This window comes from Balaenoptera borealis, assembly GCF_965194805.1.
Source record: "Balaenoptera borealis genome assembly, chromosome: 8".
Classification (NCBI taxonomy): domain Eukaryota; kingdom Metazoa; phylum Chordata; class Mammalia; order Artiodactyla; family Balaenopteridae; genus Balaenoptera; species Balaenoptera borealis.
In genome coordinates this window covers 119,436,619-119,456,868 of record NC_138865.1, presented here as the reverse complement: position 1 = coordinate 119,456,868, position 20,250 = coordinate 119,436,619, and the positions used below count along the sequence as shown (strand labels likewise).

General features: G+C 51.8%; 1 long non-coding RNA gene across 1 annotated transcript; it reads right to left on the bottom strand.

Moving 5' to 3' along the window:
* Positions 1-1,614: 1,614 nt before the first annotated feature.
* Positions 1,615-19,895, bottom strand: LOC309633897. Its single transcript, XR_014247750.1, has 3 exons — positions 19,762-19,895; positions 6,861-6,975; positions 1,615-4,510 (listed from the first exon to the last, which is right to left on the bottom strand). It is a non-coding gene; the product is annotated as an uncharacterized lncRNA (long non-coding RNA).
* Between the last annotated feature and the right edge of the window lie 355 nt (positions 19,896-20,250).

Below are 20,250 nucleotides of genomic sequence, written 5' to 3'. Positions count from 1 at the left end.
CCATGGCCGGACCAGACTGCAGCTTCCAGAAGCACATGCTCACAGCCCAGTCAGAATCACTTTGACCAGGGCTTCCAGCCTCCCCCGGTCACAGAGCCTTCACCATCCAGGGGGGACACTCACATTCAGGCTTGGCTCTTAATTGCCCAGAGCTGGATTTGCCCAGATGTGCTTCTTCCAGGAGAACTGACAGCAGGCAGGCAGATGACAGCACTCGGAAGTGATGGGTCTGGGACAGAAGCCAAGTGCACGGCTCACAGGGGGGTCCTGGGAGCCCCCGAGACAGAGAACTGTCATCGAGTTCCAGGGTCAGCCCTGCATGCTTTTGGCTTAAGGTCCTACCCCCAGGGAGCCAGTTCTGAAGGTACCTGGACCCCAGGCTGACCTTTCATTTAGAAAGATGAGATCACATCTTCCACCCAGCTCACCTACTCTCTCCTTTGATTGGATTTCCACTAAAATTCACTCAAAATAAGGCTGACCGTTCACCCAGGTATGCAAGACTCCAGAATTTCTGAAGGTATTTTTCAGGTTACATGCCTATTCACTCAAATTTTACTTGGTACCTGCTTTGTGTAGGAAGCACGCAGGGGCTATGCACGCTCACTAGTGAGCAGGAAAGGCGTGTGTGTGCAGTGCCAGCTAACATCTTTTCTTTAAAGATGAAAAGCATTGGAAGCTCTTTCCTTCCATTTGTGGTGCAGCATTTCACCTTAAGTGTAATAAAAAATACATGCAAAAGGGAACTATGAATATGCAAACCTTTAAAAGCCTGTGGCCTATACCAACAAAAACGATTGTAAAAGGAGGACAAACCAGGAAATATTTTCATCGCGTAAAACTGGAAAAGTCGACATTAATTATTCGTAACTAATTCCTTCAAAAAGTCTGCCTGCACTGTGCAGCTCCAGAAATACATGGGTCCCTTTCTCCTGGCCCGTATATCACTGAGTTGAAATAGCTTATTCACCATCTGTATCCCCTGATGCTCGTGGGTGCCACTTCTTTCCCCTGGAAGCCTCTCCTAGGCTGAGCTGGTCCTTCCCAGCTCATAGGAAAATTACACTGAATCTCGTCTCTCCACTGGGCCAGCATCTCTCTCCCAGGAAACTTCCCTAAAGGCACCGGCTCTGTTCCCTTCTCAGTATCCGGCCCCAGCGTCAAGGTGGCACATCCGTGAAGGGTGGGTGGAGAAACGTGCTACACACAGAGGATTTATAAAGAAAGGACAGTTGCAGTTAAAGTTTTTCCTTTTCTCTGTGTGACTCAAGGCCCTTTGAACAGAAACCCAGATGTCTTGATGCATCCCTTGCTTTTGGCTTCATAAGATACTCCAGGGTCAACTTGTATGGTTCTTGACCCCAAACTGGACCAGTCCTTTCTCCAAAGAACCCTGGGTCCTATTAGTGGGAAAATGGTACATATGGATCATAATCTGGGTGCAAGGGATGGTCATTGTTTCTAGGCCTTTTCTCACACACACACACACATCACACACACACACACACACACACACACACACACGGGAAAATACATCACAATGTCATAGTGATATTTCCAATTCAAATATAGGATTACTGGCTTTTATGTAATTTATTTCATTGGATATTTGTGTTTCTTTTTTTTTTTTTTGGTCGCATTGGGTCTTCATTGCTGCACGAGGGCTTTCTCTAGTTGCGGCGAGCGGGGGCTTCTCTTCCTTGTGGTGCGCGGGCTTCTTATTGCGGTGGCTTCTCTTGTTGCAGAGCACGGGCTCCAGGTGCACAGGTTCAGTAGTTGTGGCTCGCAGGCTCAGTAGTTGCGACACGCGGGCTCTAGAGCACAGGCTTCAGTAGTTGTGGCGCATGGGCTTAGTCACTCCGCGGCATGTGGGATCTTCCCGGACCAGGGATTGAACCCATGTCCCCTGCATTGGCAGGCAGATTCTTAACCACTGTGCCACCAGGGAAGTCCCTGGATATTTGTGTTTCTTTTCTCTTGCATTCATCATCTTCATCCTAATTGCTTATCCCACTGTGTGTGCTCTTCCAACACACATACCTAATATTTTCAGAATAACAATGTCAATATTCTCACTGACAACACAGATGCCAAAAAGCATTTGATCGCTTTCCCTCTCTTCTTCAGAAGGACATACAAGGTACAGTTCACTAGGTACATACAGTGTTCTAAAGTTTCCTGAACTAACTCACAAGAGGGCACTTGCAGAGAAGACCAGCTCCCCTCCACTGCCCCCTCCCTGTTTCCTCCCACCAGAGACAACTATTTCACCAGGTTTTAAAATTCACCCTTCCACATTTTACAATATAAGTTACAATAAGTGTGTGTATTTGCATATATTATCTGTATTCACAGCCCTTTTCTTAGGTTAAAGGTGGTCTCCACACACTTTTTTTCTACATCTGTCCTTTTTGCTTCCGACATGTCCCAGGGGTCCTGCCAGGTCAGGATGTAGGGAGGCCTTGATTTATTTTTACAGCTGCCTAGAACAACTGAGCACGTTCTGTATTTTATTCCCCTGTCCCTAACTGGTAGTCTGGTACCCACAGCATTTTATATTCTTGCTAGTGGACTTTTACTACATCTTGCCAGATTTCGCTCCACAGGGATTCTGTTATTTTGCATTCTATATTAGTTTCCTGGGGTGGCCATAAGAAAGTACCACAAACTGGGCAGCTTAAGACAACAGAAGTAGCTTCTCTTCCAGTTCCGGAGGCTAGAAGTACAAAATCAAGGTGTCGGCAGGGCCCTGCTCCCTCTGAAATGTGTAGGGGAGAATCTTGCCTTACCTCTTCCAGATTCTGGTGTTGCCAGCAACCCTTGGCGTTCCTTGGCTTGTAGGCACGTGACTCCAATCTCTGCTTCCATCACCAAATGGCAACTTCTTCCCAGGGTCTCCCTCCTCTTCTTATAAGGACAACAGTCATATTGGATTGCGGCCACCCTAAGGACCTCATCTTAACTCGACTACATCTGTGAAGACCCTGTTCCCAATTAGGGTCATGTCCACGGGGATCAGGAGTCAGGACTGCAGCCTATCTTTGGGGGACACAATGCAACCCCAAACACATTCCTACCAACAAATCATGCAGAATGCCAGCTCACCCACGGTCCCACCAGGAGAGGAGGCTGTCACACATTCAGATTTTTTCAGTCTGGTGACTGAGAAAGGGTGTCTTCTTTTCACTGTAATTGGCATTTCTCGGATGATGTGTGCGGTTCAACATCTCTTCATGTGTTTAAGGGACATTCCCATTTCACTTTTCTTTGAAGGACAAAAAGATTTTACTGAGTACTTAGCATGAGCCAGGGCTTCTAGTCACCAGGCACATAACCAGGAACAAGACAGACCCAAGCTCCTGTCTTTATTAAGCTCGCTCTGTTGGGGAGAAAAGATGATACATCAATAGGCAAGTAAAACACGCAGTCTGCCAGAGTTTCCTGTTGCTGCTGTAACAATTACCACTGCATCGGTGGCTTGTAACCACACAAGTTTATTCTCTTACGGTCCTGAGGGTCAGAAGTCTGCACTCCATCTCACTGGACTAAAGCCCAGGTGTGGGCAGGGCTGGGCCTTTATGGAAGCTCCAGGGAGAGTCATTTCCTGCCTTTTCGGAGTCTAGTGACCCCTTCGTCCACTCTCAAAGTGCATCCCTCCAACCTCGGTCACTTTGTTACATCAACCCGACTCCTCTTAGGGGGGTGATTGTGCTCACTTCGGGACAATCTGCCACCTCAAGATCGTTCCCACATCTGCAAAGTCCCTTTTGCTATAAGAGGTGGCATTCTCGGGTTCCAGGGATTAGGACATGGGCAGATTTGGGACGGTTTTCCAGCCCAGCAAGCACACCAGATTGTGACTGATGTCCTGGTGCATCAGCTGGGGAGACAGGCGTAACTTTTAAGTAAGCTTCATGATGAGGTGACATTTGATTGGAGCACAGGTGTGGGGGGAGGGCAATGCCAGGGGAAGGGCATTCTGGGGGCAGAGGACGCAGCAGGGCAAAGCCTGGCGGGGGGCAGTTAAGCACCTCTGAGGGGAAGAGGGAGGGGGAGGGCCTGGGGGAAAGGAGGGCCGTGTCAACCACTGCGGGAATTTGGCGTTTTCCCTCAGTGACGGGAAAAGCAGGGGACGGGCTGGGCAGACGGGGCCCAGTATGACATGGGCTTTTAATGACCACTTTGACCACTTCATGGGGACTGGATGATAAAGGGCTAGACAGCAAGAGGCTCTAAATGATTCACGAAGGAGGAGGTCGCTTCTCTCTGGGCACGTGGGACCACCTACACAGCTTGGGGGGCCCAGTGCAAGTGAAAAGGCAGGGAGGGCCCCTCAGAAATCACGCAGAACCTCAAAACTCCAGCAACAGAGCAGTAAGACGAGCGCAGGGCCCTGGGGGGTTGCACAGGCCCCATGCCCACCCGTGGAGCCGTCCTGGCCATGTGGGCCGTGGTACCACCAAGCCGTGGATCCTGATACATTGTGACGGTAGAGCCACCGCATCTGCTCCTGGGTTGGATGTAGGAAAAGAAGCATCGAGAACAAGGCCACGGTTTGAGCCTGAACAGCTGGGACACAGAGCAGGGCCCCCTGAGAGGGGCCGGGTCAGGAGGTGGAGCTGGGTGGGGCGTCCCGGGAGACAAGCCCGGGAGTGGTGACCACAGTGGTGGCGTCAGTGGCCTGGAGACAGTAGAGGCCACAGAGGGAGATGCTCGAGCAGAGGACAGGATGGGGGAGAAAGAAAGAGAACAGGTGGGGAGAACCCCGTCAGGAGGGTCCCGGGAGCCGCAGAAGAGAGTGCTTCCAGAAGTTGCCGTCTGCAGTTCTAAATGTTGCCAAATGGAGTGAGATGCCAATGGGAACTGACCAAAGGGCTGGCCAGGGGTGGGGCCGCTGGACGGAGTGCTGGGGCGGTTTGGGCACAGGGTGGGGGAAGCGGGGAGGGAGCTGGGCCAGGGAGTCAGACGCTCTTCGGAGTTGGTTTGGGGTAAAAGAAGGCAAAGACATGGAGTGGGGTCTGCAGCACCCAGAGACTGAACAGCTTTGGTTTCTCATTGTTGGAGAACGTGCTGGTGGGAGAGATCCAGTCATCATTTTGGGGCGGGGGGTGTCAGAAGCAGAAGCCAGCGGGCACGGAGGCTGCCCAGGGCCCAGGCTGTGGTGCAGGTGGGCGAGTGGGAGGGAGAGACTGGGGCTGTGTTTTGTTGGCTGCTGCCTGCCCTGCCGCACTGAGAGCCAAGGATACATGCGCCATTCAGCATCTGTCAGCTGCCATCCAGGACCATCACAACAAGCTGGATGTCCTGCGCTGTATAAACACGGGGCCGCTTATGGGATTCTGAATCCTCAGGCTTTCCCATAGCTGCTGGGCTGGGATCTCATCACCAGCATCCTGGGGATAATGGTGGTCTGGATCCTGGGTGAAGCGGGTGGAGCGAGGGACCATCCCTGTTGTGTCTCAAGTGAGACCCACCCACTTGTGTTCTGGGCAGGCTGAAGGGACAAGCCAGAGCGTGAGAAAGGGGTGCACCCCACCCCACAGAGCTGCTTCCCCTCCTGCCCCGGGCCAGCAGAGGATGCTCTCAAGGGTCAGGGAAGAGAGAAGGGAACTGAGCTTCTGCCACCGTGCCGTGAGGGCTGAGCAGCCCTGGACTTGAAGGGGTCTTCGGGCTCCCCGGCCAGGTGGTTCTTGCTCTGGCTCAGAACGACCCTTGAAGCCAACTCCCCTCAAAGCCTGCCTGTCCCACACTCCAGGCCCCCAAGTGACCTGAAAGCTCCATTAAAGGCACAGCGGTCCCTGGGCAGGAGGACAGGAGCGCCTCTGGGCCCCATGGGAGGTCACCCTGTCTTGCTCTCTGGATTCTCGGTCCCCAGATCCCAAACAGAGAGCCACCCTGAGAGATGCAAGTGGCCAATAAACCAGCCTGAGCTGTGCTTTGCATCCTTACTTCTCCCCGCTTCTGAATAACGGCATTTCCACAGCTCTGGACCCCGTGTTGAGTGAGCTCTGAAAATCAATTTCAACAGGAACTTGACTAGGTATGGAATGTTTTTGTTTCATCTCTCTTCACACTCCCAAATTTGCCTGCATGGGTAATTAATGGGCTTATTTTCTTCTGCTCTTTGGAGAGCAGGAGGCTGCCTGAGGAGGAAGTGCCACGGGAAATGATGGGGAGAAAAGCCCGCTGACCTCAAGATGCCCACGTCTCCCACAGCAGCTCCCTGGCCGGTGGTGAGGGGCCCCATACAGATGGCCGTCTGTTTAAAGAATAAATCCCCCATGTCGCAGCTAATGCGGATGGATGGCCCTGCACCTGCTAAGAGAATTGAGCTGTTCAATCAATACTTTTCGTCTGTGACAAAACAGTGTGTTACACAAATGCACCATCGCTCCCTGAATACGGCCTTGGAAACTGGATGCTGGGGAGATGCTCATCTGAAAGCCAGTCTGGCAGCACTGTTTGCAGAACAGAGATTTGGCCACCCCACCCCCACCTCCATCCCCTCCCCCACCCCTTCCCCTCCCCCACACCCACCTCCCCCCCACTTCCCTCTCCTGCACCCCACCTCCCCCCACTTCCCTCATCTCCACCTCCCCCACCCCTCCCCCTCCTCTCCCCTACCCCACCCCCACCTCCACCCTTCCCCCACCCCGACCCCTCCCCCACACCCATCTCCCCCCCACTTCCCTCTCCTGCACCCCACCTCCCCCCACTTCCCTCATCTCCACCTCCCCCCCCACCCACCCCCTCCTCTTCCTTCACCCCACCCCCACCTCCTCCTCTCCCCCACCCCACGCCTACCTCCATCCCCTCCCCCACCCCCACCTCCATCTCCATCTCAACTCAACTCAGCTCACCTCAGGCTTGGGAGGATTCCTGGGGGGATTTTGTGCAAACTCCATTCCCATTTCCAGGAGTAATGTCAGCTCCTTCCAAAAATGTCTCTTCCACATCTTGTCCATAACACACCAGCTGGAAAAAAAAGTCTTCATGGGGCTGCCTTCCATTCATTCCAAGACAGGAGGGTCAGGGTCAGGGGCCGGACGTGGAGGTTGACCCTCCACAGCTGGTGGACGCCTCGACTCACAGTGGACACGCAAAGAGCCAGGCTCTCTCGTTCTGAATCACAGCAGCATTCCAGAGCTGGAAAGACTCATCAGATACGTTAGGCTAGGTGACTGCCTGACACTCCTGCTCTGCCTGCCCCCTGACCCCTGCTCCGCCTGCTGTGTGCCCTCTGATCTTGTGTCACAAGCTTTAGACAGGCCTGGCCCCACGACACCTCTCCCCCACTCCTGCTATAACACTGGACCTGTTGCACTGAGTCCAGAGTGCTCAGGGTCCTCAGGCCACCCAGGGGACCAGATGTCAGGACAGTGAGGAGGAAAGCAGCGCTGTGGACCAGACAGAGTGGGGAAGAGACAAACCTCCAGGTCCGTGAGGCTAGCGGAAGGCTCTGGGGAGTGGACGTAAGCAGGCAGATATAGGATGGGGATAAGAACGGGGAGGCAGTGAGTGTGCGTGGAGAGTCTTAGGTTTCCGCAGCTGTGTCCGCAGGGCAGCCCTGGTCACAGGGGCAGTGCCAGGCAGCTGGCACTCCTATGGGAAAACCTGCTGTCCTTCTGGTGGGAACGAACCTCAGGAAGGAGCCCAGGCAAGAGTGAGGGGGACCCAGAAAAGGAGAGAGCCAAGAAGGGGAGCCCATATTCTATACAGAGGCTCAGTCTGGGACTCTGGCTGGACCCTGAAGCACACGCCCATGGAGCAGACGAAGAGCAGGTGAATTGGGATTTAGGCTCAGTCATCCACAGGTGTGACAGAGTTCACAGTTTGGGTCTAACCAAGTAAACTGCCTTAAAAATACCAATCTTTTGGAGCCATACAACAGAATCCAAAGTCTCAGAACAAAGCAATAATACTTTCCAAGGGTATTCAACGATTGAAGAGTCAGGAAAATGTGGTATGTTTACAAGGAAAAGATCCAGAGATGGACCAAATGTGAAATCAGTGGACAAGGGCAGCCATTTTAAACTATGTCAGTGAGGGAAGGAAAATACCCTCACAATGAATGGAGAGACAGAAAATCAAGCAGAGAAATAGAAAATGTAAAAATATCCAAATGGAAATTTTAGAATGGAAAAATAAAACATCATAAATTTAAAAATTTTCCAGATGGGCTTAATTAGCAGATTGGAGATGATGGATGAGAGAACCAGTGAACTTGAATATATTGATAGAAATCACCCAACGTGAAGAAGAGAAAGAAAAACCACTAAGAAAATGAATGGCATCTTAGAGGGCATCCTTAAAGAAAACCCTCTCAACCGAGATGTTTACATCCAATTAGAGTAACTTCAACAGTGAAGAATAAAGACATGTTTTGTTACAAGACAGCAAAGAGCACCCTTCTCCAGATGCTACACTACATGGAATGCTAGGGTCTTCCTCGGGCAGAATGTAACGATGCCAGGTGGAAACGTGGACCTTCAGGAATGAGTGAAGGGTATCAGAAATGGCAAGTATCTAGGTCAATAGAAAGTGACCACTTTCCCCTTAATTTCTTTAAACTACATGTGACTGGTTAAAGGAACACGTAGACACTGTCTTTGGGGTCTGTAATGCATGTGAAGTAATACATTTGACGATGATAGCATGAAGGATGAAGGTGTGACTGGATCTATGGAGTTGTAAAGTGGCACAATATTAACCCACACAGACTGTGAAAAGTTAGGGAGTGTATATTGTAATGGCTAAATAATCACTAACATAACAATGCAAAGATATACAACTCAGAAGTCCCAAGGTAAATTATAATGGAATTATTTTTAAAACAGTCAAATAATCCAAAATGAAGTAAGAAAGTAGGAAAGGAACAACAATAACAAACAACAAAATACAGAGGAAAAACCAGAAAACAAATATAAAATAATACACCTGAATATTAACAGAATAAGTACTCCTAATAGAAGTATCAGAATGGAGTTTTTTGAAAAGCAAGACTCAACTCTATACCATCTACAAGAGAAGCACTTTAGTAAGACAAAAACAGGTTGAAAGTAAATGGATGAAAACATATATACCATGCAAAGAATACAAGTAAGAAGTTGCAGTAGCTTTATTAATATCAGATAAAATAGACACCAAGGCAAAGAATGTTGTCAAAGGCAGAGATGGACATTTCGTAAAGATAAAAAGGCCAATTCATCAGGAAGACAAAACAATCATGAATGTGTGTGAACCTAATAACAGAGCCTCAAAATACATGGAACAAACATCAACAGAACTGAAGGAAGAGATACAAGATTGTAGTAAAATATTTTAATGCCCCTCTCCTGACAATTGACAGAAGAGCTGGAGACCAAAACAATCAATAAAAACTTGGAGGACCTGAACAACACTATCTATCACCATGACATAGTCAATATGTATCAAACACTACACCCAACAAAGGAAAATGCATGTTTTTTCTAAGTGCACATGGTCTGCTCACCAAGACAGACCATATTCTGAGCCACACAGCAAATAAAACAAATTTAAAAGAATTGATGTCAGACACAGCATGTTTCCTGACCACAGTGGTATTGACTTAGAAATCAAGGACAGTAAGATATGTAGGAAACTCTCAAACATATGGACATCAACAACATCCAAATAATCCATGCTCAGGGAAGAAATCACAATGAAAAGTAGAAAATACTTCAAACTGAATGGTAATGAAAGGACAACTTATGACAATTTATGGGATGCAGTTAAAGCAATGCTTTGAGGGAAATGTATAGCTTTAAATGGCTTGTATCAGAGACGAATAAAGTTCTACAATCAATAACTTAAAGTTCTACCTCAAAACTAAAAGTAGAGCAAAATCAACCCAGAGTAAATAGAAGGGAGAAAAGCTAAAGATAAGGAAAGACATCAAAGAAATAAGAAACCAACAAAAAAATAGAAGCAATAAACAAAGCCAAAAGCTGATTTGTCAAAAAGCTCAAACGACTGGCAAAACCTTAGCAAGCCTAACCCCCCAAAATGAGAAAAAACACAAATCATCAATATCAGGAATAAAAGAATGGTTGCTATTTCAGATCTTAACAAGATAATAAGAAGATAGTATGAATAACTTAATACTGATAAATTCACTAACATTAAAAATTAATAAAAGAATATCATGAGTAAACTTATGCTAAAAAATCTGACAACTTTGGTTAAAAGGACAACTTCCTCAAAAAATTACCCAAATTCACACTAGATGAAGGAGAAAAGCTGAATATTTCTATAGCTATTCTTTAAAATGAGTTTTTTAAAAATAAAAATGAACAAACCTTCCCTCCAAGAAAATTCCAGGCCTAGATGGTTTCACTGGTGAATTATATCAAACATTCAAAAAGATACAACATATAATTTACACAAACCCTTTCAGATAACAGAAGAGCAGGGAAAAGTTCTCAACTTGTTTTATGAGGCCAGCATAATTCTAATATAAAAACAGACAAAGGCATTGCAAAAAAAGAAAAAAGAGAAGAACAACTATGGACCAATATTTCTTATGATTGTAGACAAGAAAGTCCTTAACAAAATACTAGCAACTCAGGATATCTAGCAACATTTAAAAAGGATAACGCATTACCATTAAGTAGGGTTTATCTCAGAATACAAGGATGGTTTAACATTAGAAAATCAATCAACATAATTTACCGTATTAACAGAATAAAGAGGAAAATCCACATGATCATGGTAATAGGTACAGAAGAAAAGCATTTGACAAAATTTTTTTCTGTAATAGATACAGAAAAAAAGCATTTGACAAAATTTGACAAAATTAGATACAGAAAAAAAACATTTGACAAAATTTGATAAAACTCTCAGGGACCTCAGAATAGAGCTATTCAGGGTAGGGATGTGAAATCTAAGCTAACATCATACTTAATGGTGGCGAAGGTTTTCCCCGTAAGATTGGGAACAGGCAGGGATTCCTGCTCTCCTGGCTCCTGAAGAGTCTAGCCATCGCAGAAGGAAAACAAAGAAGTAAAAGCATACAGATCTGAAAAGAAGTAACCCAGTCTCTCTTTGGTGTTGAAATAATTGCTTGTACTGTCTCCATAGGAACAAGGACCAGAGACCTTCACCTCTGGGGCCCAGGTTGTGCCAGCCCCTCCTGCACTTCTCCCGAATCTGTGCCCTCTGAGCAAACCCCAAAAGGAAGCACGATGCTGGCGCCGTGGGTTCATTACTTATGAGACAGAAGCTCTGTGGAAGCCTCTGATTAACCCTCTGCTGGGGCCATCACCTCACAAGCCCCGAAAGTGCCCCCTGTTGGGTCTTAGTTCCCACCAGGACCTGCGGCAGCCCCGCGTTTCTTAACCAAAACAAAGACTTTCAGAAGTAACCCAGAAGTGGTTACCCGCTTCATCTCCATGCATCGGGATGGCCCAGAAAGCCCTCCGGGGGATCTTCCCTAAATAGCAGATTGGCTACAGAATTTCAGACTGTCTCCAATTTTTTTTTGTCATTGCTGACAAAACACTAGCGGGAGAACCCATGGAAGTTGATGTGCCTTATTTTATCTTCTTGCCTTTTTTCTCAACCACGACCTTCGCTAGGGCATTTCATGGCCTTTGCTTTCCTTGTTGTCTTTGTTCTCAAATTGCACCCGGGGGAACCAGACAATCAGGTGAAGCTGCAGACTCGTGAGTGTGTCTCTGCAGACGCGGACGCGGGGCTGAGTGGGGCCTCGCGTGGAGGAGGGGCAGCCGGGAAGGGGAAAGCCTGGCTCTGGATCCTGAGGGGCCTGGGTTTCAGGCAGTGACTCCCCTGTCGCTGCCTCAGTCTCCCCACATGTAAAATGAGGCAACAGCAGGAGACAGACAACGGTTTCTAGCCTGGGCCTGGCTCAGGCTCATTGTTTAGCAAGTGGCAGCTCTCTGGCCTGTTTGTGTCCCCTGATGGCTCTTGGCTGCAAGCGTGGAATTTGGAAGGAGGTCTCCAGCCCTGGGATGGGGTGCAGGGTGGCACTGACCCTCATCCCAGCAGGGCAATGTGGTGGAGCGAGAAGATCACCGCTGGACGCCGCAGCCCTGCAGCTCTGCTGCGTATGGGGGCTCCATTTCCTCACTCTGAAAAAGTGGAAGCAGCGAGGCTTAAATATAGACGCAGTGAGAATAGACTTCACACGCACGCGGTTCCCAGCGCCGTGAAGCACAGCGGGTTTAACAATTGCACCGTCCCTCCCTCTCCCCCGACCAGGAAGAAAGCCAGGGGCTGGGTGGGCTACAGGATGGGAACGCCTCCACGGGAACCAGCCAGGCGCGGGCTGGGGAGCTGGGCTGGGCCCTCAGGTGAGAAGTAGGGGGCACTGAGTGGACCCAACCCCACAGCAGCAAAGGTTGGCGAGCCCTGGCCTCAGGCTCAGGGGCCTCCCGCCCACGCTCACACTGGGTCATTCCACCTGTCCCTGCAGCCCTGTCTCCTCTGCAACCCAGCTCGCAGAGCCCATCGGACCCCTGGGGGCTGCCCGCTCCCAGGAGCCCATCGCCACCTGTGGTCATGCCCCGGACGGCAGACGGCCTCCCCCTCGGCCCCTGGACACGGCATCTCCTCCCAGGCTACTCACCCACGACCACGCCCCACCCAGACCTCCTGACTCCCCCCACCCACTTCTCTCTGCGTCTCCCCCTGCAGGGGAAGCCTGTTTCCTCACCCAGAGCCCCAAGCCAGCTTCTAGACCATTCTTGACTCCCCACACCCAGCCCTCAGCAAGTCCCATCCCGTCTCAGGACAAAACACTGCATCAGCGCTCCTAAACGTCTCCACAGGCGGCTCACTCCCAGCCAAGTCCAGTCATCCCTCTTGGGACCCTTTCAGCTGCCCCAGGGCGACAGCCTCGGGTGGTCCCACTCTAACCACCCCCATCTCCCTTCTTCACAGAGAATCAGAGTTCTCAAAGTGCGAGTCACACCCTGTCACCTCCCTTCTCCAAACCCCATGGCGGCTTTGTCATTAGAACAGAATCTTTTTTTTTTTTAATATTTATTTATTTGGCTGCACGGGTCTTAGTTGCCGCATGCGGGATCTTTAGCTGCGGCATGCACACGAGATCTAGTTCCCTGACCAGGGATCGAACCCAGGCCCCCCGCATCGGGGGCACAGAGTCTTAGCTACTGGACCACCAGGGAGGTCCCGAGAACAGAATCTAAAAGCCTCTCTGTGGCTGCTGAGGTCCAGCTCCAACCTCCCATCTCCAGTCCCCGCCCCTCTGCCCACACCAGCCACGCTGGCCATCTCTGTCCCCCTCCCCCAAAGTCACCAAGTCTCCCCCTTCCCCAGCCTCCAGAGGGATGCTGCCTGCCCCGCTCGTGGTCTCCTCAGAGGGTTTGCCTGGCCACCTTCTCCCCAGAGCCATCCCGGCCCAGTACCCTCATCCTTATCCTCACACACCTTCCACAAGCAATATTTACCCAGCCTTTTTACTTGCTTGCTTGTTTGTTTTCTGTCCCTGATCTAGGTTGGAAAATGATTCTCCAGAAGATGTCCGTATCCTGATCCCTGGTCCCTGGCAACGTCACCTCTTACGGAAAAGGTGCCTTTGCAACTGGGGTCAAGTTAAGGATCTCGACGTGAGGAAATCATTCTGGATTATCCAGGCGGCTCTCAAGGCAATCTCAAGTGTCCTTATAAGAGGGTGCCAGAGGAGATTTACACCCACAGAGGAGAAGCGAGGTGAAGATGCAGCAGAGAGTTTGAAGATGCCGGCCTCGAAGATTGGAGTGATGTAGCCACCAGCCAAGGAGCACTGACAGTCACCAGCGATGGAAAGGCAGGAAGGACCCTCCCTAGAGCCTCCAGAGAGAGGCCGGCATAACTCCTGGGCAATAGGAAGGGTGGGATCGCTGTTCACCAGAACAGGGAAGAATGTGGTGGGAGCTGGACTGGCTTGGGTGGGGTACACAGAGCTGTGTACCAGCCAGGGAGCTGTTGGGCTGGAATTCGGCTACCAGTGTGGGGTTCAGGGAAGAGTCTGCACCAGATGCAAATGGGCGACAGCATAGAGATGTGGTTGGTGTCGGGGCCTGGAGGAAGCACCTGGCAGAGACCTTCAGGAGGCGGGAAGATGGTGAGGACCACAGAGGGCCTGGTGAAGGCCACGGGGAGTGGCCTGCCGGGTCCAGAGGAAGGAAGGGCTCCAGGGAGGAGGGGACATTAACCCGCTGGGGTGCTGCTGATTTTTTCAAGTGAGATCAAGACTCATTTTTGACAGCTGGGTTTGGCAATTTGAGCTGGACCACAGCAGTTCTAAGCAGTGGGCTCAGGAGAGACCAGGCGGAGAGCCTGTGGCCACAGTGAGCGCAGACCTTGCTTCTGGAAAGGGGAGCAGAGAGGTGTGGCGATGGTGTAGGGAAGAAAGGGAAAGAGGTGTCCTTAATAAGAGGGGAGAAAACGGCCACCTTTCGTGGGAATGGTCCCACGGGGAGGAGCAGACACGTGTCGGGGAAGGGCCGTGCGAACGGGGCAGACAGTCCGCCGGGGCAGAGCAGACATAGCGCCTGGGACTGCGGACCTCCTGGTGGGAGCCCCGATGTGCTCAGTGCGGCGCGTGTGGGGAGGGGACCACGTGTGTAAGAGCAGCCAGGGAGTCGGAGCTGGGGAGGGGGCCGAGGCCGGACTCCTGGGAGCACAGGGCGCCCTTGGGGGGGAGCCATTAGTTCACGGGGACTGTTGGAGCCGGAGACATCATAGGAGTCATCTGGGGGCAGAGAGGCTGGGGAAGGCCAGGGGGCTGAGGCCCGAGAGTGGCTCCAAGGATGGTTCCTGGGGGCCCAGCCGGACAGAGAGGAGGGGAGGCTGCGGGGGAGGCTTAGGGGGGCTGCAAGCAAGGGAGTGGGGTCTCAGTGCCACTGGCTCCTGGATGAATACTTGCAGAGTGGACATCACCTCCCACAAGGCCTGGGGGGTCCGTGAGAGAAGACCTACAAGCCCTCAGCACAGGCCGGGCACACAGTGGGGATGAGAAAGGCGTCAGCGCTGTGGTCTCTGCTGCCCTGCTCGCCACTTGCACCGTGACAGGGCGTTGCATCCAGAACCGGCCACCTTTCCTCCCCAGACGACTTCCCAAGGTTAGAAGCCTGCCGCCCGGCTGCACCAGCCCACACGCCGATGAGGGGAGGCAGCTGGGGTCCTGGGTCTGAGCCCACGGCCGTCGCCAGGCCGGTGCCCGCAGCCCGGAGATGGCTTCTGTCTGGCCAGGCCTGTCACATAGTGGGTCTCAATCAACCCCTGTCATTCAGTTCAGCAAGGACAGTGGGCACCCAGGGAGGCTGAGAAGGGAGGGTGGAGGCCCCAGGGGATGGGGGCTGGGCACAGCACCTGGAGGAAGGGGCAGCGCGTAGCCCACCGGCTCTGAGCACCGGAGGCCGGACAACTCAACTCACGTGGGTTGGGGCCCACTTGCCAGGAAATTTGCAGGGAGGAGAGGGGAGAGTTAGTGCCGTTGCCTTGGCAACTTCTCTGTCACATTCTAATGAGGCTGGCAGAGGAAGGCGGCCCGTCTTAAAGGAGAACGAAGCACAGAGATTTGGTGGCGTCCTGAAGAGTTTCAGCAGGAACTCAGCTCCTTCCGAGCTCTGGCCTGAGTTCCTCAGGACAGCAGTAGAGGGGCTGGGGTGACCGGGACCTGCTGTACCAGCTGAAGGGGCTCAAGGCTGGCGTGAAGGGACAAGAGTCCACTGATGCTTAAACCAAGCCCCAAGCCCACTTCTACCTGGAACCACTGCTCTGGGGGTTTCCTAGTCTCCCGGGTGGGAAAACCGGAGCACGAGGAGAAAGACAGGAACCTCAACTGGTCAGCAGAGAGGTGAGGCCACATCGGGGGCCGTGGCCACCCTGCACACCGACTTCAGCCAACCCCAAAGCGGTGAACGGGAGCAAAGAACTCAGGAAGGGCTGCTGGGGGCACGGGGGTGGGCACTGGGGCCCAGAACAAGGACCAGAAACCGAGGGGACTTGGGTGGCAGGAGTGGATATGAATATGATAAACCCCGATAATGTAAAATAATACAAGCCCTGAAAATGCAGAGAAGGGAGAGGGGAGGCCAGAGGAAGAGGAAGGGAACATGGTCCTGTCTCTCAAAGCAGATGTGGCCAATGTGGGCAGGATGGAAGCCCAGGGCAGAGGCGCGTCCACCTCCAGATGGGGAAGGGTCCATGCAGACTTTTATTCCTCCGTATTACAGGGTTCTTCCAGGAGATTGTAGCTTGTGCCGTGAGGATAAACGAGATTTCAGTTAGCACCGTCTTCAGTTTGACTTCGTTTTCCCATCCTCTGTCAAGTTCAAGGGCAAGCTAGGATTTCCTTGCTTGTGGGGGTGATAGGCCTTCCCATCAGCGCCTGCCCATCTGTCCTCTGCCTCCAGCCTGTGAGCCGCAGAAGGGGCGGGCATGGGAGGGTGACCCCTGCACGCCAGGGGTCAGGTTTGCTTTTAGGGGACATGATCTGACACTTCTTCCTGGTATTTCCTCTGCACCTACGCACGGAAAAAGTGTCTTATCACGACCACCCAGCCACAGTACCACTTATTCTGGGCAGTGGGCTTTTGCTGCTGTTGCTACATTCTTCTTTGTATGTTAATTTTTAAAGCAGTAAAATAATGAGTCTGTGTAACTGTTTAAAACAACTTTCTTAAGATATAATTCACGGACCAGACAATTCACCCACTTAAAGTGTACAATTCAATGGTTTGGGTACATCACGTTATTATTTTAATTGTTGTAAAAATTAACTATAGTAAAATATATAAATATACTTAGTAAAATTTTAAGTATAATTCAGTGGCATTAATGACATTTCCCATCTTGTGCAAATGTCACTGCTATTTCCAAACTTTTTTGTCACCCCAAACAGAAATTCTGTACCATCAGGTGACTCCCTAACCATCCTCCCCTCCCTCGGTCCCTGGTAACTTCTAATCGACTATCAGTTCTGTCGAACTGAAATTTGCCTATTCTAGATACCTCATGTACGTGGACCGATACAACACTTGTCCTTTTGGGACTGGCTCATTTTACACAGCGTAATGTCCTCGAGGTTTATCCTTGAAGGCTGTGTCAGAATCTTCTTCCTTTTTAAGGCTGAATAATATTCCATTCTATGAACATACTACATTTTGTTTATTCATTCATCTATCAACAGACACAGGCTTCCATTTCTTTGCTGTTGTGGGTAACGCTGCTATGAGCATGGGTGTGCAAATATCTCTGTTAGAATCCGCTGTCAACTCCTTTGGGTATCTGCCCAGACATGGAATTACAGGTTCACATACAGTCAGTCCCCTGCGTATGAACCTTCAAGTTGCAAACTTTCAAAGACGTGAACGTGCGTTCCATCAGCGTCAGGCGTGAGTGAAATTGCAGCTTGCCCTCCGTCTCCTATTGCTGACGACCCTTCAGCTCTACCATCTCCCACCTCCTCTCCCTCCTCCGGTCAGTAACTCTTCTTGCCTGTTCACTGGATGCCAGCCCCCATATGCCAGCTGTTGTACTGTACTGCTTTACTTTTCAAGGGACTGTACTGTAAGATTAAAAATGTTTTCTTGGGGCTTCCCTGGTGGCGCAGTGGTTGAGAATCTGCCTGCCAATGCAGGGGACACGGGTTCCAGCCCTGGTCTGGGAAGATCCCACATGCCGCGGAGCAACTAGGCCCGTGAGCCACAATTACTGAGCCTGTGCGTCTGGAGCCTGTGCTCCGCAACAAGAGAGGCCGCGATAGTGAGAGGCCCGCGCACCGCGATGAAGAGTGGTCCCCGCTTGCCACAACTAGAGAAAGCATTCGAACAGAAACGAAGACCCAACACAGCCATAAATAAATAAATAATTTTAAAAAGTTTTCTGTATTTTTTTGTGTTTGTTTGTTATGTATTTGTGTGAAAAGTATTATAAACCTATTATAGTACAGTACTATCTAGCCGATTGTGTTAGTTGGGTACCTAGGCTAACTTTGTTGGACTTATAAACAAATTAGACTTACAAACGCACTCTGGGAACGGAACTCGTTCATATGTAGGGGACTTGCTGTAGTTGTATGATTTTTAAAACAAAAAGCAATTCCTGCTACCCTTACATCTTAGCTCTCAGCCCACCTGAGGAAATCAACACAGCCTTCCTCCCCCATCCATAAAACAAAACCCCAAGACTGGGTCACATCCCAGCTCCGTGACCATGCCGCCCACCCTCCCGAGCCTCTGTCCCTTTCTGCGCCCCTGGCAGCTGCTGAGGGAGAGGCTGGGTGGAGTCTGGGGTGCTGCAAGGCTCAGTCAGCTCCTTCCTCATCGTTCTTTCAGGCTTATAAAACACTTTTACCCATTCCTGCCCTTGATCTTGTCAACAGCCTGTGAGACATGCAGCACCGCAACATTCAACCCCATTCTACAGGAGTGGAAATGAGGCTCAGAGAGCCACTCCCAGGAAGGGCCAGGACCAGGCACCAGCCCTTCCAGCTCCAAATGCAGCGTCTCTCATGGGTCACCAGGAGCCCAGAGGCCATGGGGCTGACAAACAGCTTTCTCTCACTGAGGAGAAGGAGAACACGCGGGTAAATCAGACAGAGGAAGGGCAAAGAGAAAAGAGCCCCCCGCAGCTGTACCTCGCCTTTCCTCCCATCTCATCTCAGACCCTCAGGGTGCACTCAGCCTGGGGGCATCCCACAGGAACTCTCTCTGCTTAAACACCTCCAGGGCTGGGAAGCTCACTCCTTACCAGAAAGTCCAGCCCTGGACCAGAAAGTCCAACCAGGCTTCCCTGGTTGTAGCTCTGTCCCCTGGCTCAGAGGACAGAATTCCTTCAAGGCAGAGCCCCCTCAAGGCCAGGGTGGACGCTGACAGGGCAGGAGTTGGCATCCCATCCTTGCTCTGGGATTGCCTGCTCTGGTGACCCCATGTGAGTTATGCCCCCAGGCTCCCGCTTCCCCATCTACGGTGTAAGAGGGCTGGGCCACATCACCCCCTGCTGCTCTGCATTCTGTAATTATCAGGTCTGGAGCCTCTTATTGCTAGATATTTCCTTTATAGAGTTTATTTTCCAAAGAGTAAACGCTAAACACTGGAAAAGAGATAAGAGAGGTGTTTCTAAATACCTATTGCCATCTTAGCTTCTCAGAAAACAGAGGTGCTTAGGGACTTCTCCTCCCGGATTTAAATGGAAAATGTGGCCCCCAAGATAAGCTCCCTGGGGTCTAAGACTTGGATCTGGGCTGGGAGTACATGTGAAAGGAGAGCCTGGGGGTGACGCAGAGAGGGGGGAAGGAAGAAAGCACATCTCCTCACCAGCTGGAGGTTGATCTCCAGGCCTGGGGGTATGACAACGGGCGGGGCTCGGTGGTCTGGAAGCCCACCGCACTCTCCTAGGCTCCTGGTTCAGCGAAGGCATCTTGGGTACGCAGAGTTGTGTCTGGCTTCCATCTGAACCCATGTGCACACAACCCAGGGCAGACCCACGGGCCTGTGCGTGCCCACCTCCATGTATGCATGCGAACCGTGAAAACAAGGACAGACCTTCACCCACACGCCCCACGTGGGGACAGAAGCCCCAGCACGCAATGTCTGTTCCCTCTTCGCCCTCTTGCTGGCCACCGCAGAAGGAGAGGACGGAGACCTGTCAGTGCCAGATGGCCCACTTTCTAGCTCCGAACACCCCCCTTAACCCCCCCGCCCACCGCCAATCATCCTTCCTGGGTCTCAGCCTCAGTTTATCTCATTAAAGGGTGGCCTCTAAGGTCACCTCCCGCAGCCGCCATCCCGCATCCCCACTCCGCGTCCACTCGTTGAGTCCAGGGGGGCCCGGGTCTCCAACGCCGTCCGCCTGCGTCCCGATCCCGGCTGCCAGGGCCCTGGAGCGCCGCCGCCGAGGCCAGCCAGGGTGGAGTTTTCTCTCCGATTAAATTTCCCCCGCCTTTTTGATGTCACATCCTGTCCCGGTCTGCTTCCCCGCCGCCGCCGCCGCCCTCCCCGCTCCCGCGCGTGAGCGTGGCGCGCGGGGCCCTCTGCGCCCCCCCCCGCCCCTCCCCTTCCCCGGCAAACTTTTGGCACCCGGGCCGCCCAGCTGCGCGCCCCAGCTTTGCGGGCGCGGGGCCGCTAGGAGGAGGGGCCGAGGAGGGGCCTAGGGGCGGCCCGCCCCGCCCGCCCGCAGCCCGCCGCCCGCCGCCCAGCCGGGCGACCGCGGAGCCGCTCGAGATGCAGAGCAGAGGCTCCGCGCAGCAGACCCCGCGCG